Raw genomic sequence first — 21,091 nt, 5'->3', positions numbered from 1 at the left:
AAAAAAGATTCAACTGCTGGTCACTGGATTGTTGCTTGATGGTTGGTGAATGGGTTTGCAAGAAAGCCATGACGTTATATACATATATATATATATATATATATATATATATATATATATATATATATATATATATATATATATATATATATAGATATATATATATATAGATATATGTGTGTATATATATATATATATATATATATATATATATATATATATATATATATATATATATATATGTGTGTATATATATATATATATATATATATATATATATATATATATATATATATATATATATATATATATATATATATATATATATATATATATATATACATATATATATATATATATATATATATATATATATTGTGTGTGTGTGTGTGTGTGTGTGTGTGTGTGTGTGTGTGTGTGTGTGTGTGTGTGTGTGTGTGTGTGTTTAGGAGTCTTAAAAAAGTCTGGCTTCCTTACACTAGTCTGTGTGTGGTGTGTAGTGAGGTGGAGAGGATGGCCTTAGAACAGTTTATTCCTAGGGGCCTAGGATTTACTGATCAATCCCTGAAGACAGAGAGAGCTTTTCAAAGCATCCATGTGGATCATTCATTTAATATAGCTCAATACAGGGGCTGTTAGTTTGTCACAACTCAGCTGTATGATAGCTGTTATTGGTACAGCATTTTAACAACATGGATATTCATATTGACATTGAAACTCTCAAAGTATTTTGGAGTTTTACTAAAATCATGTTTTGGTTATTTGCCTTTTAAGATTTTAAGCAATGTATAATTGTGCACAAGAAATGTGCAGAACCGCTACTGATAGAAATCATACAAAAAATCCTGAGCAGTACAATTATAATAGCCACAAATGATTATATGTGAATGACTGTGCTAAAAAGAATTACTTCGTACCAATGATTATTTCTTAATCACTCAGCAAGTAGGTATTTTAATATTTTTGATGTTTGTGAAGTTTTCAATTTGGTTTTAAACTAAAAAGTTTTCAATGTAAAAAAAAAAAAAAAAGAAAAACCTACATCCAGTGAAAGTAGTTGCAACTCTTGAATTAATGTCACTGGACAAAAAAGGTTGAAAAAACCCCTGTGTTATATCTAGATGTTATTTTTTTGCAGGATGCTATAGAAATTGAGGTACAAATAGGAATTCATTGTCATTTTTTTACATTCACAATATCATGTGTTTAAGAGCTCAGTTGATGTGGTTCTGTACTTTATGGTGTCAAAGGAGGTTTGCAGTTTTGCAGCAGACAAACCCTGGTGTGCTCCTGATCATATGTTCAGGGTGATTCTAGTGGACCTGTGCCCTTTGCCTTTACACGATGGGTCATGTGTACATTATGTGCACCTTGCTCTCCACAAGTGTAAATCTATCCTGTGCCTGTGTCCTCGTCACCTCTTTTCATCTGCTTTTGCAAGGGAAAGTGTCTTTGAAGTGGCCTATGTTATGGCTAAGGCTGAGGACAATAAGAGATCAGAAAGAAGAGGGACACAGAGTTGAGGGAAATAATGGAGGACACTGGATTTCAGGCAAAAAATCTACTTAATTCTGTTTATGAATAAATTTTGGCTCACAAAAAATGATCAAGGCAGAACATTTGGCAGAAATCAGAATTCCCTTGTATGACAGGAGACAGGAATATGTGTTCAGTAATGAGCGATGGGCTGTGGGGTTTTGCGGCTTTTCAAGAAGAAAGAAAATGCAAGAATTTAATTGCTTGGTACATACATTGGAGCTATATTGAATCTGCATTACACATACATAAGCATAAATATTTTTAAAAAGCAATACTGGAGGATTCATGTAAGGCTTGCTTGGAAATCTGTAAGACAATATCAACATTTTATGAGGTGTATTGCTTCATCTTTACATCAAAGCAAGAAGACATTGAATTATTATGACTTTGGACACTTTTAGAAAGTTGTAACTGTAAACTATACACATATATTAGAAGTTACATTGTCTTCACAAGAAATTGCTAATGAAATATTGCCAAATATTATTTGAAGTATCATTATAAATTTAAAAAACCTGTATCTACTAGGAGCATGGAAAATGATGTTGTTGGTGGTGTTTTCTCTGTATTCAAAACTATTCCGAAGCATCTTTCCAATACAGCTTTAAGTATTTACTAATCAAGTTGAATAAATTGATTCAAATGTAGAGTGGTTATCATATTCTGCCAATACACTTTAGACATGCTCTGTAAAAATTCTATAATGTATCCTGAGTGCAAAACTACTAACAAACAAAATATGGATTAAAAGTAATATATTCATTAATATACTCAATAATGATAGACTAGGATTTTTTGTTTTCATTTATGTTTCATGTTCGAGCAAAATCATATAATTCAATTCATTTCATTTTTATTTGTATAGCACTTTTAACAATCAACATTGTCTCAAAGCAGCTTTACACAGATAATGTGGTGATAAAAATGAATAAGATGTTCTTTATAAGTGTAAGTTTGTGCGTGATAAGAGAGCTGGTGGCGACTGTAGCAAGGAAAAACTCCCTAAGATGGAATAAAGAAGAAACCTTGAGAGGAACCAAACTCAAGAGGGAATCCATCCTCTACTGGGTTGCACCGAATGTCCATTTATTACAGATAAACAATGTTGCAGGGTGCAGTGATGTGATCAGGAGAGAAGTCTAGTCCTGAGCATGTTTAACTCTACAGAGAGAGAGAGAGAGAGAGAGAAAGAGAGAGAGAGAGAGGTGACAGGAAGAGATGGATATGGATTATTGTGTCCTTATTGTTGTATGAAAGTTAAGGTCACTGTGCAGTTGGGACTCCAGCATATAGCAGCATAGCTAAAAGGGAGAACCAGAAGGTAACACAGACATGAGGGAACTCTGGGATAAAAGACGACCCAAAACACCACCGTCAACGTGAACGTGTGAGATTGAGGGGATGACAGCATACAAATATCCGAGTTCACCAAACACTTTACCTTCATGATCCCCCCCAGAGCTGCTCTTTTACCTAAGAAAAATCTACCTATAAAAAACTAGATTAAATAAATATGTATTTAGCTTTGACTTGAACACTGAGACTGTGTCTGAGTCCCAAAAACTGATTGGAAGGTTGTTCCAGAACTGTGGGGCTTTAGAAAAGAAAGATCTGCCCCCTGCTGTAGTATTCATTATTTGAGGTATCAACAAATAGCCTGCACCTTTTGATCAAAGTAGACGTGGTGGATTATTATAGTACCGAAGTTCACTCAGATACTGCGGCGCGAGACCGTTAAGTGCTTTATACCTCAGTAGTAGTGTTTTATAATCAATGCAAGATTTAATTGGGAGCCAGTGTAGACTGATTAAAACAGGGGTGATGTGGTCATATTTTCTAGATCTGGTAAGGACTCTTCCTGCTGCATTCTAAACTAACTGAAGCTTATTTATGCACTTACTTGAACATCCAGACAGTAAAGCGTTACAGTAGTCTAATCTAGATGTAACAAAAGCATGAACTAGTTTTTCTGCATCCTGTTACGACATTATATTTCTAATTTTAGCAATATTTTTAAGGTAAAAGAAGGCAATCCTGGTAATATTATTCATGTGAATCTCAAAGGAAAGACTAGGGTCGATAATCACACCAAGGTTTTTGACTGCTGTACACACTGAGATAGAAACACCATCCAGAGATGCTATGTAATCGGAAAGTTTACTTCTAGCTGCATGTGGTCCTAGTAAAAGTACTTCCGTCTTATCCGAGTTGAGCAGAAGGAAGTTATCAAGCATCCACTGTCTAATGTCCTTTACACACTCTTCAACATTTTCAAGATGATCTCTCTCATCTGGCTTCGCCAGCTGTGTATCATCAGCATAGCAATAAAAGTGAATACCATATTTTTGTATTATTTCACCCAGAGGCAGCATATATAAAGAGAAAAGCAGTGGGCCTAAGACAGATCCTTGCAGAACACCAAACTTTACCTCAGAGAGTATGGATAACTCACTATTTACATCAACAAACTGATAGCGATCATTCAAATAAGATAAACCAGGAGACAGCTGTTCCCTTTATTCCATCAATGTTCTCTAGTTTACCAAGCAGGATAGTATGATCAATGGTGTCAAAAGCTGCACTAAGGTCGAGAAAAACAAGTAAAGAGACAAAACCCTGATCAGAGGCCAATAACAGTTCATTTACCACCTTAACTAGTGGTTTCTCTGTGCTATGAAGAGGCCTAAATCCTGACTGATACATTTCAAAAATATTATTCCTAAGCACTGTAGATGTGAGCAGAACTGCTGTGCTACAACCTTTTCATAAAATCTTGGAGATAAAGATGAGGTTTGATATTGGCCCGACAAGGGTCAAGGTCAGTTTTCTTAATTAGGGGGTTGATAACTGCCAGTTTGAAGGATTTAGGTACATAACCAGTGCTGATGGAATAGTTTATTATTTTTAAAACAGGTTAAATTACTTTTTCAATTATCAGGGTTTTTTTTTAAAGAAACTTGTAGGCAAGGTATCGAGAATGCAGGTTGATGATTTTGATGAGGAAATAAATGAAATTAAGTCATACTCTTAAATAGGTGTAAATCTTTGTAATTGATTGTTATAATTACACTGCTGTCTACAGGGTTTTTTATAAAAAATAGATTTATATTAATCGTCTGCATTTTTTTGCCTGATGTTTTTAACTTTATTATTAAAAACGTTCATGAAATCATTACTACCTATTGATGATTTGCATGTTAGTGCAGTGCTTTTATTTCCTGTTAATTTTGCTAGCGTGCTGAATAAAAATCTATGGTTATTTTCTATGAGGGTGGAGAAATAAGCTGATCTAGCAGCAAGTGTTTTCTATAACTCAGGAGGCTCTCCTTCCATGCTATTTGAAATAATGTCAATATGGTTTGATGCCATTTACATTCTAATTTCCGAGTGGTTTGTTATAAGATGCGCTTATGATCATTATACTACAGTGCAAATTTTTTCTCCCTAATCATTTTGTTTTTAAGGGGAGCTACATCATCTAGAGTGTAACGGAATGTTGATTCTAGGCATTCAGTGGCACCAGTCGAGCTCTGCGGGGTAAGATGGAGATCTAATGAATATATCAACAGTTCCGGAAGATTATTGATAAAACTCGCTGCTGTAGTTGACGTGCATGTACGCTTAACACGGTAACGTGGCAAGGAACTAATGCGATGATATAAGACCTCCATCTTTACACAAAATGCCCCAAATTCATTTGCTTCTGAATGTGTTGTAATGGTATCTTTAAAAAGCTCAGCCTAATACATGCAGTTAGTAAAGGTAATTTCACAACAGGGAACTGGCCTAAAGTGATTCATCCTTCACACCCGAACCAGCAAAATAAACACATTCCTACCTTTATAATAATTATGCTTAAATCATCCTTAATATAAGAAGCCTATATATATAACTAAAGCCAATCCATAGTTATATTAAATGTACAGCAGGCTAAAAAAAGTTAAGCTGAATGATGACAAGGGCATTGTTAATATCCTTAGCTGTGCACCATGTTTGAATGTGAGAATGTCATTTCTTTTTTTCTTTTTTTTTCATTTCTTTAATAACGTTATATAAAAACGATTTTAAACAGAAAGGATGAACAGTATACAAGGATCTATTGCAGATGGCCACATTGATCTGAGTCGCTTTTTTGTTGTGCCCTCTGATAATTCTCCAGGAGAATGGTTTTACAAGATATGTAATTAACAGTGCATATAAATCTCCAGGTATTCGTTTCTGGATATGATGAAAAATGAATATGTTCCACATGAACAGACAAGACTGACTTTGTGATGAAAGAAACTCTATGAATTCTCCATCAGTGAGGTTTAATGTTAAAAAAAAATTTTCACTAAGGTAAAAGAGGAGTGTGAAAGCATTACATATGGTAATTCGATACGTTTTTCTAAATGATTTTTCAGGATGAAACTGTGATTATAATGTTCCTTTCAAAAAGGTAACTGCCTTTTGAGACTCACCATGTTGTATCAGGCAGCAGTTCAACCTAAAAAGAATTACCACCATAAATTTTATAACTGGACATATTCAGCACACAGAACTTATTTGTTAAGCAATAGTTATTGCTATTTTAAAAGTTTAGCTCAACTTCTATATATATATATATATAGATAGATAGATAGATAGATAGATAGATAGATAGATAGATAGATAGATAGATAGATAGATAGATAGATAGATAGATAGATAGATAGATAGATAGATAGATAGATAGATAGATAGAACAAATACCGCTATCGATAGATAGATAGATAGATAGATAGATAGATAGATAGATAGATAGATAGATAGATAGATAGATAGATAGATAGATAGATAGATAGATAGATAGATAGATAGATAGATAGATAGATAGATTGATTGATTGATTGATTGATTGATTGGCGGGAGTACAGGGTCAACCGTCAGCAGGAAAAGAAAACACAGTGGTGTTACGGATGAAGGTGAAACATCAGCACGGTAAGCAGAAACTGTATAATCCTCATCATGTATAGTGAAAATGGTATAGTTGAATGAATTTCTATTGTGTAAACCGTTTGTTTGCTAACTTCGAAACAATCACACTGTATCTGTTCTGCCGTGATTCGCGAGCGTCTGGTTGCGCAATCAGCTCGCTCGCGACATAGTGATGGATTCAATTAAAACGGTGCGAACAAACAATAAATACAAAAGCAGTAAATTACAGTAGCAGTGAACGATCACATTTTTAGTCACTGTTGTGGTTTTTAGCAAATGCTGAGGCATTTGTACACCAATGCTTATTTTTCCTTTTTTTTCAATTAAGCCTGTTAGTTTGCTGCACTTCTCCGTTCCATTCTCTTTTTATAGCATTTGTCTGCTAACAGTAACTTATCTGTTTTCAAACATGATTTACTGCGGCTTTACTACATTCAAATGCTTGTTTCAATGTTTGTATATTTAATGTATGCATATATTATTTAATTATTATACAAAATAAATTTTTTATTATAGAGGATATGCTTATATCCTCACAACTAAACAAAATGTCAACTATGCAGTCCTCAACAAGCAGCAACTATAAGATTAAAAATGTTAAAATGAAAGATAGGTCAACTGAATTTCTGGCTCTCGCATTTTTTTTAATTAGACTTTTATACATAAATATCTTGAATTAGGGTATCTATGTAGTTATAAAAAAGAAAACAGCTTATTTAAATAATAAATACAGTTGGGAAATAATTATTTAAACATGTGCTGATTTAGTAGGTTTACCCCCTTAAAAAAGAAACTAACAGTCTAAAGGTTTTATGGCAGGTTCGTTTTAACAGAGAGAGACAGAATATATAAAAAAAAAAACATGAACGAAATGTTATAAATTAATTTGTAATTAAATGAGTCAAATAAGTATTTAATCCCAGACACAATTAGCAATAATTCTCCCACAGAATTAAATTTGTTCTGTTCCTTTAGTAAAGTACTCCTAATATCAACTCGTTATGTGTATAAAAGACACCAAAGATCTGTCAAAGGACATCAGGGACAAGATTGTAGACCTGCAACAAGGTTAAAATGGGCTACAAGACTGGTAATTGTTGATCAGATTGTTGCCTTAGACATATGTTTTTGGTCATTATCATACACAAAGAGCCATCCACCACCCATCTTCTGTGAGGCCAAAAGGTTCTCATCCAAGATTCTACAGTGCATGACCCTGTTTATGTGGTGAGGTCTTCCTGTACCCTAAGCAAAATGTTTCCTCCTCTATGTTTGACAGTGGGGAAAGTGTTCTTGGGGTCATTTCTGCATTTCTCTGCCTATTAACAGGGTGAGTCGAGTTGATGCCCAAGAGCTAAATTTTTTTCTCATCTGGCCACATCACATTCTCCCAAGCCTTCTATGAATTATTCAGGTGTTTGTTGGCAAACTGTTGTTAGTTGGCATGTTCATGTGCATTCTTAAACAGAAGGACCTTGGTTGAGATCATTAACAGGCTCTTTCCGTGTAATTCTGGGCTGACCCTTCACCTTTCTCAGAAATCTTTTTATCCTATGAGGTGAGATTTTGCATGAAGCTCCAGAGAGAGGGTGCTTGACTTAGCTTGTATTTCTTTCATTTTCAAATTATCGCAACAGTGGTCTATTTGTCACCAAGCCTATATCACCCTTGTGCAGTTCTACAATCTTGTCCCTGACATCCTTTGACAGCTCTTTGGTCTTTCACTCAATCAATACAAATTAATTTCTCTCTCTGTTAAAATAAACCTTCCGTAAAAAATTCTAGACCGCAAGTTTGTTTAGTCGCCAGGGGTAAAAAAAAATACAAAAAAACCACAGTTAGCACAGTGTCACTGTGGCTACATACTGGAATTAAGATTCATTTTACCCGTGCATGAAAACGCTAAAGAATCAATAGCACTAGCATTAGCCGCTAACCAGGAAGTAGTCACAAACCTGGTCATATGCAGGATAACTATTTAATTTATCGCAAGTTGTATCCTGCTTATAACTATGTTTGTGACAAATAAAAAATCTTGAATCCATAATGCTATCATATTATTTTATATATTACTTAACCAAGCAGAATTTCTTGCCTTGCATTTCTCGCTTTCCTAATGTGCTTTAGACTGTCAGTTGTCTTATCTAGAGGACAGGGTGAGTACAGAGTCAATAGCCTTATTTGTACTAATACAAGTATTGTACAAATCTATATTATGGCAAGAAACACAAATTTAAATAAAGAGAATAAGACAGTCCATCGTTACTTTAAGAAATGAAAGTCAGCGAACTTTAGAACTTCTAAAGAACTTTAAATGTATCCGCAAGCGCAGGCAACAAAAGCATCAAAAACTATATTATGAAACAGGCTCTCATAAGCCTGTTCCAGGTAAGAAAGGCCAAGAGCTACCTCTGCTTTTTTTGGGTTGATTTTTCGGTTGTAAAAGAACCAAAACCGTGCCTTTGTTAGACGTCCGTATGGTGAAAGGACGGTTCCTGAATGTGTAGTTCCCACTGTGAAGCATGGAGGAGAAACAACAGTTATGTACCTAGCATTTTAATTTTTCTGTTTATAAGACTTGCTAATGATTTATATTATTCCCATGTTGCAACTTATAGCAGAATCACTTTTTGTCTGTTCAAATAGTCAGAGTCAAGCAGTTCAGAAAGCATAACATTGCAGAGCTTTGCAATCTGCTATGCATTATGGCATGTAGGCAAATCCAGCCCCTCTTGAAAGCCATCTTTGAACCAATCGTTTGCTTGGAAGAAATGAGGTCTGACTCCATTAGTCTTAATTCATAGCATATTCCTGGACTTGTGGATGTTAAAAGCTCTTAAAGATAGATTGGGAGGAAGGAAAAAAGTAGAACGGAGGAAAAAAATATTACAACAGTGATGCAAGTTACATTGCAAAAATATGATGCCATGTTGATTGGATTATATATAAAGTGAGGGCACAGGGCATTTTGAGTCCTTTTCCTTCCTGATTTAACTTAGTCATAATAAATAGAACAGGGAACTTATGATATTTAAATAGTTAATAGAATGAAGATGTTGCCTCCAGAATTCTTGACTGTTAATGGTTTTATCAAGGTAGTGAAATGCAGAACATGCTGAAATCATGTTTGATATAAAATCTTTCTTTTTTTTAACTCCTTTCCACTGACCCTTATAATTGCTCCCTTCACTTAGCTGTGTTCCAAGTTCCACTTTCTCCATCTTATCTCGTGTTCATTATCTCCTGGTAATAGCTGTATTTCACAACGGACTTTACTCAATTCAAATTAGTACCTAAACTGTATTGTTCATCCATGTAAAAGAATATAAGTAGCATTAACAGGAATATTTGCTTGTTTGTTTTCTAACTGTACCGCCTGCATTATGGCCACATGTTCATTTAATTAATTTTGTGCACACTGCCTTCTATCCTCCTATAATTATATATATACAGTATATACATATATACATATTTAAATGCAGTTATATCTCCAGGACATGTTGACCTCTTTAATAATGCACCACCATATTATTTCAGCAATTTTTCTTGAAAAATTTTTCTTCACCCTGGCCAGCGCCCCACTTTCAGAGACATCAAAGTCATGAACAAAGTATTCCTTAGTGGAAACTGAACAAAAATCACACTTTCTTCAGCTGTGGGTGAACAAAAGAGAGCAGCATAAAAAACAGACTGTGTAGGGCTACAGTAGGACTCAGAGCAACCGTTCTGGTATGAAGGAATTTGACAGATGGGATTCACTAGAACAATTAAAACAGAGACATTCTCTGTAGTCCCTTCATGCCATTAGCAGTGTGCAGGCAGACATTACATTTGTCTTCTCACATTCGGGAGCTGAATTATTAGTCATAATTAGGCTTTCATCACGATTCATTGAAAGTGTACCTAAAGACTGGGTTACAAGGGTCAAACTTTTAATTCCTGTAAGTTCATTATAAATTCTCACATTCAGTATAAAAAATAAAGTTCTTTAAACTTCAAAATGCCATAATCTGATGTTACTATTTATCTTTCTGTCCACTCCCTTACCTTTCTGTGTCGTTTAAACATGTGTAGTTCTCTCATAGCCAAACATCTTTTGATTGTGTCAGAAGAACTGAAACATCACTGCATTGCTTCACATAAGGTCTCACATTGAGTCATGTGACATGAAGCCCAAATTTGCTGACTTCGGACTTACATTAACCAAATATTCACTGCATGACAGGTTTGATCGATTGCTTGAGATCTGGCTTAAATATGCAAAGGATCTGAGTCATTTATTCTTGTTAGGCTGCCTATGCAAAAGTCTAACTTTATTTCTGACATATAACTAGTTGACATATACGCTTATCAGCCATGTTAATATGAACACCTGAGCCCTTGCACATGCATAAAATTAGCCATTAGCTAGCCATGTGGCAGCAGCATAATGCGTACATTTATGCAAGAGCTTTAGGTAATGTTCACATCAAACATGAAAACAGGGAAAAGATTATATCTCAGCAATTTTAAACTTAGCATGATGGTTGGTGCCAGATGGGCAGGTTTTAGAAATTGCTGATCTCATGGGATTTGCGTGCACAAGAGAAAAAAATGACAGGCAGCAGTTTTTTTTTTTTAGCAGAAAAATGATGAGTTGATGAGTTCTGAGAAAAATAGCCAGTGAATCAATTAACCACTCTTTATAAACACCATAAGTAGAAAAGCATTTCAATATTTCAATATGCTACAAAAGAAGAAGAGCACATTTCACTCATAAACAGTAATCAGAAGTCACTGAGTATTTATTTATGTGAAAACTGAACCTGATTTTTTTGATGCATCACATGATTGTTCACATTTTTCAACTATAGTCAAGTACAAAGAATTCCAAAGACTGATTCTAATTTTTCATATGAGTACATATATTCTTGTTCCTATGCTTTCAGTGTCCAATTAATGAAGATTATGTTTCTATTATATATATATATATATATATATATATATATATATATATATATATATATATATATATATATATATATATATATATATATATATATATATATATATGTGTAGTGGTTTGTTATTAGCTTTGGCTAAATTCTTAAAAATGGCTAGAAAACAGGATTTAGGCATTGATTGTTTCTTGATTTAAGAGACAGTAAAAATATTTTGTCACAAATGCATTTAGAAATAAATTTTTGGAGATCCACAAACCAAACCGAAACCCAATCAGTGAAGGTTATAATCACGTAAGGAGTCAAATTCTCCCTTTTTATTTTTGAAGCGTTTTAAATATGCAAGAACAGATCAATTGAATATATAAGATAAGAAAAAATTATCAGCAAACCCTGTCACATTAAGTAGTATATTAAAATTCTGCGAAAATGACAGTTTTTCTTAGGCCACCTCATGTTTCTATAAAAGCCAGAAGTGTTGCTCTTCAAGGTGTTTAGCTCATGCTTATTCAAAAAAGCTTATACCCTTCACAACAACAAGATTTTGATTCATGAAAGGGTCATGGATATGGGTCATGGTGAGATCTAGTTTCCTGGGAAATGGAGTTTGTGTTTTTTTGTGAGATGTGATGTGACAACAGGTGATATAATGAAGGCCAAGTTTGCTGACATTTAGACTGTTTAACAAAAAAAGTTTATAGTCTTAATAAAATCTAAAGTGAAATCAGCAGTGAGGCAGCAGTTTTCCTGCATAATATTTTTAGACATATTCTGGAACTTTTTCTTTCTCATTGGTTAGAAAGGTAAAGAGTAACTCTAAAAGAACTTACAAATAACGCTTGATGAAAAAACTTGAAAAAACTCATTAGGTTCCACATTGTTCTTGCAATTTCACTGCTTCCTTTTTCATACAAATGTACACAAGTGTTATTTTTATTTGTAGTTCAATTCCAACATTTTGATATATAATAGCTGAATTATAATACTTTTGTAAAACAAATTCTCGCCTTTGGTGAAAAGTGCCTGTTTTAGGGTTTGGAAAAAATTTGTTCTGCTTAAGGAATAGTGGCCTTTATAGTCTGGAATGCCAGTGTGTATTGAGGAGGTGGAGGAAGCGCTGGCAGCCATGATGGGTTTGTGATAATTAAAACAATCCAAAAGGTGCCAAGAGGAAAAGAGCTAGAGTGGCATGGCCCTGGTGAAGCAGGGATAAATTGCTTTTCTCTGTGTTAATTACAGGGTTATGATTTTCAACTGATGCAAAGAACAGCTTTTTTTGTGCCTTATTATGATAATAAATGTGATATAATTTTTTTTTTTTTTTTTGATGCATTGCTGAGGCATGATAATTTATGAAAATGATCCGCATGCTGTGATTTCTATTACTGCTATTCTACAGTCAAGGTTTCAAATGGGTGAGCTTACACACAAATACAGAGTGCAGAAAGATAATGTTGGTGTGTGCTTGGTGTTGAAGTGTTTGTGTATCTGAGTCCCTGGGTGTTTATGTATTTACATTATTGCTGATGTCCCACTCGGCTGGTTTAATAATTTTGAGGTTTTGACAATGCTTGGTTTATTGTAGTTGGTCAAACACTTATCTAACCACATGCTCTGTATTCCTCAATGATTTGTCAAAAGGGCCATAGGGTCTTCCTGAGGACCAGGTGGTGAAAGTAGCTCCTTGGCATTCTTTAATGAAACACATATGGAACACTATCTTAGTGCAATTCTTTTGAAAATTTAAAATTCAATATTGCATTAGGCAGGTTAGAGTTATAGGTGATCTTCAAGTGGATTAGGTGGACTCATTATGGTGAGAAATTGAATTGATTTTAAATCGACTGCAGGAATTGAACCAAATTTCATGTTGTGTATAATTGTGGTTGTAAGCAATATTATTTTCTTTTTTTTCTGCTAAACTGAGCGATAAGGCTTAAACTGAGCAGCATAAACATGTTCTGGATTTTTGGACACGAACAAAATGAGAACATAAATGCTGAATGTGATACCAAAATGTGTTAAGATTGTTATTTTTATACTGATCTAATAATTGATTGAGCAGTGTCCTTGTGTTCCTCATGCTTGGGTGATTTTTCTTTATGTGATTATTATAGGAGCTCGGCAAATTTTTGTTTCTGACCAATGAAGAATATTTGATCAGGTTTTTATACCTACACACCTATACCTACACTCAGCAATTTGTGTTGTTTTTGGTCTGTTTAATCATCTGCAATCTGAAATTGAAGCCATGCTGGTACCAGTCGAAACAAAATTATTAATTTTGCTTTGCTATTTACACAGCAAAATGACTAATAGGTGTGAAGCTTCCAGGTATGCGGGTGTCTAACCCTAACCCTAACACGGAATTAAAAATACAGAATAAAGCCAGAATTAATTTCTTTATAAGCACATTGCACTACATAGCACATTACACACATCAGACTCAGCTAGAATATGTAATGTTTTAAGGCTAAATTGGACACTATAAGTGATTTGGGTGATAATATACTCGGATCTACAGACCTCTAGATAAAACTGTTTCAAGTTCACCTGAATTCATACATTTTTTTTTAAAAGAGCTGCTTAAACTAAACTCTGTAAGCTTTCAGAATCAGATCCTGTGTGGTCGTGTGAACAGTGACAGATGCTTGTATGAAGCCTGTCAGAAAGCTGCAAATCAATAGGAGACAGATGGACAGCACATGACAGTGCGGACTTTAAGGATGAGTTAATAGACAGACGGTTCTTCTTTCTACGAAGCCCTTAGAAGTCACATCATACGCTGATGGATGGGATGTCTTGGAATTTTTACATTTTACAGCCTGACTGCTGCTTATGTTTTCAATGGACAGCAATTTACTGCTCATTCACAGGGTACTGGTTTAAAACTGAATGCTTATCTGATATTAAAGAAAGGCTCAGGTCTATGAACAGCATTTGTATGACAAATGCTATTATTCCAGATAACATGGGCAAGGATTTCCTGTACTGAGAAACTAACAAAAAAAGTCTGTGGATTCAAAATCTATTCATAATAGGACTTACTTATAATAGACTCATGCAGCTTTCTGAATCACCCAATCTAATGGCATTAGTACAATGCTTAAAAGCAGATACAGGTCATGAGTTTCATTTAATGTTTATTTTAAGCAGCAGAATAAGGAAACAATACAATCTCAAAGAATTTGACCATGCCTGGTTGTTTTTGCCACACTGTATTGAGCATTTCAGAATCTACCCAGATTGTCAGGATGGCTGAAGTAGCCCAAATTTATAAAAAAAAATCTCTTTGCAAACATGGTGATCAGAAAATCATCTCAATATGTAGAACACATCAGACCGTTCAGCTGTTGGGTAACAGTTCATTGAAACTAGGCAGTTTAATATTAAAAGAATGTTGCCTAGACATTTCCATCTCGAGAACAATCAATTCTAAAATGCTGAAACCAGCCCAAACCTACAAACAATGCAATCTAACGTATTTTTCTGACTATAAGCCACTACTTTTTTCCCACGTTTCGAACCCGGCGGCTTAAACAACGAAGCGGCTTATTTATTCATTTTTCCTGGGTGAGAATCATTCATCATGCTGAAAACAACCGGGCATGAAAAAACACACTTCACCTGTGTTCTGAGCTGCACGGCATCGGGAGAAAAGCTTCACCGATGGTGATTTTTAAACGCACGACGATGCCAAACGATAAACTCCCGAGAGAAATTGTTGTGAAAGGAAGGAGGAAGACAATGAACAATGACTTTCTTGGTAGGCTACTGTTTAGGTACAAGCTGTTGTAACGCGTTGAGTCTGGGTCATGGGAGAGCTTGCTAACTCCAGTTGCAACAGATATCATATAAGCACAGACAGGTTTTATTTTTTTGGCAACAGCGTTACGGGTTAGTCAAAGAAACTTAGAAATGAGCATCAGAAAATAATAAGGACATATTCCTCGGCCTTGCACACATGCAGTAATACTGAAAAAATGTGGCGGCAGGCTATTTCCAAAATGCCTCTCTGCTCTTAAAGGAGCCACAACATATTTCACCCGTTACACCGTGTAATAGACACTGTCTTTCATTATAGCCTTTGTAAAGTTCATTAGTTTCAGTGCGGCTTATAGACAGGTGCAGCTTATTTATGTTCAAAATAAAAATCTTTGTAAAAATTAAGTGGGTGCGCCTTATATTTACTTAAATCATGATCTCAAGAAATGCAGAGTTATTTAGTTTTGGACATTGTGGAAGCCGAATTACATTGGTAACAGAATCACAAATGAATTTTAAAATTCAGGTGTGAATTTACAAATATGTTTGGGAAACCATGTTACTGTCCTACCAATATTCTCTATACTTCACTATTAGACATTTCCTAGACTAGAATCAAAGTCTTTAATGTTCTCTTATTGTCTATTGGCAATTTAGGTGAAAATGCAGTTAATCTAGAAGTACCTTTAAGGAGTTTAAGGACATGCCCAGATTTATTTAACTCCATTTTCATTTCATAAATGAAATTTTGCTCTGAGAACATTAACCTTTGAACCTTTCTTAAGCATTTCATATTTAATTTTAACTAAGGCACAAAAGAAAAAAAGAAAAGCAATGTAAAAAAAAAAAAAAAAAAAGAAAGGCAAGTTATTTTCCATCTTGGAGGATATTGCCGCCACTTTCTCATCTTCATGTGTCTTCAGTCGAAGCAGTTTACAGCTTTGACAGCTGAAGTGAGGCATGCAGAATTTCAATGACCAAGGCAAATATCCTAACGTCTGCCCTCGAGCGTGTCTCCTGCATGAGGTGTTCTGATGGTGAGAGCGCTTAATGTTTGATCATCACAGCAGCTCCTTCAGCTGATTTTGAGGGAGCATTTCCAAGAATCTGCACGATTGTTTACAAATAAACATCTGGATTTGCGGTGGTGCAATGTGCTTCAGAAGCCCTGTGGCCTCCCCAGTAACACGCTTGGGTATTTCATTAGTCGCTTTAGCTCTCTGTAGCAGTAAGGATTAAAAATCATTTGAAAAGCAGTGAGAAGCCTTGCTTCAGCTGCTGCTCCTTGTAGAGAAAAGCATATGTGTTCCAGCTTCACTGTCGGCACCACAGCAGCGTAATACACATACAAAGCACACTCCTACGCCTCTGTTGTGCGTGACACAACACAAAAAAGCTGAAGAAGAAAGAAAAAGCTTAATAAAGGTGTACGAGTGGGAGGAAATCCTCGTCCCCCTATGTCTGATAGGGATGAATAAGCGAGATGTTTGGATGTTTGTTTGGCTTTCCTTGGTTGTATGAATATGCAGACAAGTGTACAACAGTGACTTTCAGTGACTTGGTTGAACATCCAAGGTATTTTTCCTACACAATTGATGCAAGTAAGTAACTGTATCAGTAACTGATAATAATGATTAGTAATAATTTACATTCTTGTGCCCTTGAGATCAGTGAGTCAGTGTAACCACTGCTGTGATTGTCACATCTTGCAAAGTTCCATAATATAGAAAATCCCATAACACAAAGATGTTGCTACAGAAATAATAGAGCCGTATTCGTATGAGTGGAAACACGGTTGCATATAAGAACCGTCGTGAACAGACTCCTATGTAACTAAGCTCTTTTTTATTTGTTCACTATGGATTTTTTCTGCACAGGAGAGATCTATCATAGCTAATGTCAGATGGAAAAAGAATTGTATGCAGCTCTGGGGTTCTCGGGGTCAGATCCGAACTTGCCTTGCAGCACAGGCAGAAATTGTCCCACTCAAGCAGAAACGTTAGCAAATCACCTTTCTGCTGCATCTTTCACTAAGCCAGCAAAAAGTGTAGATGACTTTTGCTACAAGGTCTTTTTTGTGTGTGTGTGTGTGTGTGTGTGTGTGTGTGTGTGTGTGTGTGTGTGTGTGTGTGTGTGTGTGTGTGTGTGTGTGTGTGTGTGTGTGTAAAATGAAAGTGAAAATACTAATCCACACGTGTTACATTTCTGAATATGAACAAATGCCTTTGCTTATTTGGTGATAGTCCTAATTACCATGTATCCCATATAGATATCAATTTGCATAATGTGGATTTAACGAGGCACTAATGACCTTGACAGGAGGCTAATGGACCAGAGCAGTGTGTGTGTGTACAGAGGGAGGTGGCTTGCTTTGGTCTGTATTTCCACATGGCCACTGAGATGCCAGTGTGTGAACCAGTGTGTGAACCATACTCTATTTATTACACCACACTTTGATGAGCTAAACTCTGCATGCTGCAAGCTTTCTTTGTAATTGGAACACATACAGTATAAAAGACAATGATGGTGTGTGTGTGTGTGTGTGTGTGTGTGTGTGTGTGTGTGTGTGTGTGTTTGTGTGTATTCCTACAAGGAGAGTTTGCATCAACTTCTCTCTGAATTCAAATTAAAGTAACACTCAGCTGGATTCCGGTATCATCTGTATAAATCATTTTGCTTTTTGTTGCCGCCTACTTCAGCTATATATAAGAAAGAAAGAAACCCACTATAGCGGGCTACATAGCGTGAATTTTCATTGCATGCTGAAGCCAAAACGATTTCATCAGTGAATAACAAATGAATTTGCAAACAGCTCAGCAGCGAGAGAGAGTTATTTGTGCCCAGAGCAGCATGATGATAATCTCACGCTAGCTTGTTTCTCAAAGACGAACTTGTCCTCGTGTGTATATGACCATATTTCCTCAGGAAGCGTTGGGATAAAAATGTTTATAGGTAGAGACGCATTGCGGGAGACGTGTTTTTGTTGTGAAAAGATGTGGGAGACGTGTTTTTGTTGTGGAAAGCGAGAGGAAACGACAAGGTTAATCGCTTGTGAGTGGAGTACAGCTGTAATATCCTGCATTTAAGATTGCAATCTGAGTAAGTGACCAAGATTACATTTATGGGCTAACAAACCCTTATAGAAAAGCTTAAACATGTTGTTTATAATGTTTTACTCATCTTCTAAATTGCAGGGGGGGTTCAAATTCATTTCTTTTTACAGGACAGTTCAATTAAATTATTTTGTTGCACATGGCAGCACATTATTAGCATGGCCCTTCCCATGTAGTGTACATTGGATTACAAGGTGCATTTCAGAGCAAAGCATGGTTATATGTCCCTTCATATGCTTTCCAGTAGCTCATATTAATACAGAATTAATCTCTTTTTTTTTGTCTGTTGTCCATGTGTCTATTTGTTTTGTTTTTATGTTCATCGCTGAAGCTTTCGTGCCATTGGCTGTTATCCATTGTGTTTACCTGTATGTGTTTACCTGTACGCAAACCCTGCTCTTAACATGTCATGTTTTCACGTTTCTATATTCTGTTTCTTTCGGATTACCTTTTTTTTCCCTAATAATGGATTATCCCAGTTTATTGCGGCCTACCTGTAGTTTGACCTACAGTATGTTAAGGACTGCATTTACTGATTTGTGGATTTGCCCAAATAAATAATCTCGCCTCTCACTCCTGCTCTTTACCCACAAATTACACTTGTTTTCCAAGGAAAGAATATATCTTCTTCTATAATCTTCTAATATATAATATATTTATTTTAAGGGAAAAAGAAATGGATATATATTGTATATTATGTCATAAAAATATATAATTATTGTCAAGTTCAAGTCAAGTCAAGTTTATTTCTATAGCAATTTTCACAACAGACATCGTCTCAAAGCAGCTTTACAGGTAATTATTGTAATATATTTGTTTCTTTTTCCTTAAAATAAATAAATGCGGGTAATTGTAAAAAATGTGTGCAAACGCTGTGAAACCCTTCTCTAATGTGTGTAATGAGTATAAGGTTGTGATGTAGCTTTGTATTTGTTACTCTAAGAGCTTTACTTTAATTGTTAAAGGTTGTCTATCACTGTATGGTGCATCATGTTAGTTATATAAAATCCCCCCTTCCCCCCCACACACAGTGGCTCACAGTCGTCATATAAAATATGTGATATATAGATATAGAAGTTCAGCTCTAAAGTATTCCCTGTGTGCTCATATTGGTCTGCAAGTATGATTGATTTTCATAGCATAAGGTGTGTTAAAATAAAAGCTAAGGGAAATGTCAGAGAGTTCAGTAAGCTGTTCCATATAACTTATGAAAATATAAATGTGTGCTCTTCCAGGCACCATGGTATAATAGTATCTCTTATACACACACAACCACACACGTATACATTAATATTTTCAAGATATAGACTGTACATACACATTTTTGTGTACCTTCATGTAATAAATTCAACCTCAACCTCATTAATCTTAAATAAATAGTTGGAGTCTTTTAGTCTGCACTTTAATGCACTAGTTCTCAAGCATGCATGTCTGTAATAAAAGGAAAGAATTTTTGAGTCACAGTGTCTTTCCATACTTGATGTGTCATTACTTACTATAATGTGTGTGCATATGCATGACGATGACCTGTCAAACGTTTATCATTTTTTATCTGAAGACAAATGAGGTTTAATATCGCTTTATCTGTTCTTATAGCAAAGCAAAAACACAAGATCACACTGACAAATACAAATAAAAGGACATTTTGGCAAAATTAGATACTAATAGCCTATGCTGTAGCATTATATCAAACGATGTTGATTGTAGATAATCAGGTATTAGATTTGTCTTTAGGTGATGTATTTTATTTGACATAAATTGAAAATTTGTTGGTGCATTACATATTGTGGAAAGCTGTCTAACCATGATTCTGCTACACTAAGTACTAGTCAGTACTTGCAAACTTGTTCTGGGTAAGGGACCAGTGAGGTTTTCAATACAAGCAATGATCTGATACATTTAATCTAAATTTTGAAATTGCTATAAGAGTATAAGAGGGAGAAAAAAGAAAACTCCGAATGTACTGTTACTGGAAAAGAGTCGACTTGGTGGTGGTAATGGCACTAAAATAGCACTGTACATTGTGTTGTTTTCCTTCCATGGAAGGCACCTTTATACAACATCCCTTTTAAAATCCCATCTCATCATTAATTCATTGAACTAAAAGCATATTATTCATTTACTAATCTAAATTATTCAGAAGTACAATGCGACTAATAGGAAAGATTTGTAGTTATGAAGGGGGCAAAAGGAATGGATGGACACATGCACTTACACCTAAACACATTCACACACATTCACATGGACATTAGCAGTGTGGAAGAAAACAGATGAGATTGATAGCTTGTTACCTTTTCAAGGACGGTATTAAATGAAATGATGGCACAATCTTTTATTATTAAATATAAATAAATAAATGCAATGCACAGAGATCAATGCATCAACCAGCAAAACTGTACTGAACGGTTCTGCTTTTAACATAGGAAATCAATTCACATGATACCTGTTGTGTGGACGTATAAGCTGTGAAAAGCAGTGGTGTAAAGTATTTGAGTAAATGTACTTTGTTACTGTACTTAAGTATATTTTTGGCTCCTGTCTACTGTTACTGAGTATGAAAGATATAAACAACTTTTACTCTCTACATAACTACATTTATGATTCAATATATGTACTTAGATATACTCAACTATATTTTAATTAACAATGGCCATTAACAATTACATTTTGCATGGCAGCTTTATCTGCCGTGGCTTATTTATTCTGCAGAACAGGCGATATCTTCATTTACAGGATATTAAGGTTACTAGATGCATTTTGTCTTTTTGCGCCAAATGA

General features: G+C 35.0%; 1 protein-coding gene across 1 annotated transcript in view; it reads left to right on the top strand.

The window, feature by feature from the left end:
* cdh13 (cadherin 13, H-cadherin (heart)) overlaps positions 1-21,091 on the top strand; it is a 313,054-nt gene that overhangs the window by 253,622 nt on the left and 38,341 nt on the right. The gene's annotated exons all lie outside the window — the stretch shown is intronic.

The sequence above is a fragment of the Silurus aristotelis genome (genome assembly GCF_946808225.1).
Source record: "Silurus aristotelis genome assembly, chromosome: 10".
Classification (NCBI taxonomy): Eukaryota; Metazoa; Chordata; class Actinopteri; order Siluriformes; family Siluridae; genus Silurus; species Silurus aristotelis.
Note: the sequence above shows the minus strand (reverse complement) of the source record. Positions and strands in the feature narration are given on the sequence as shown.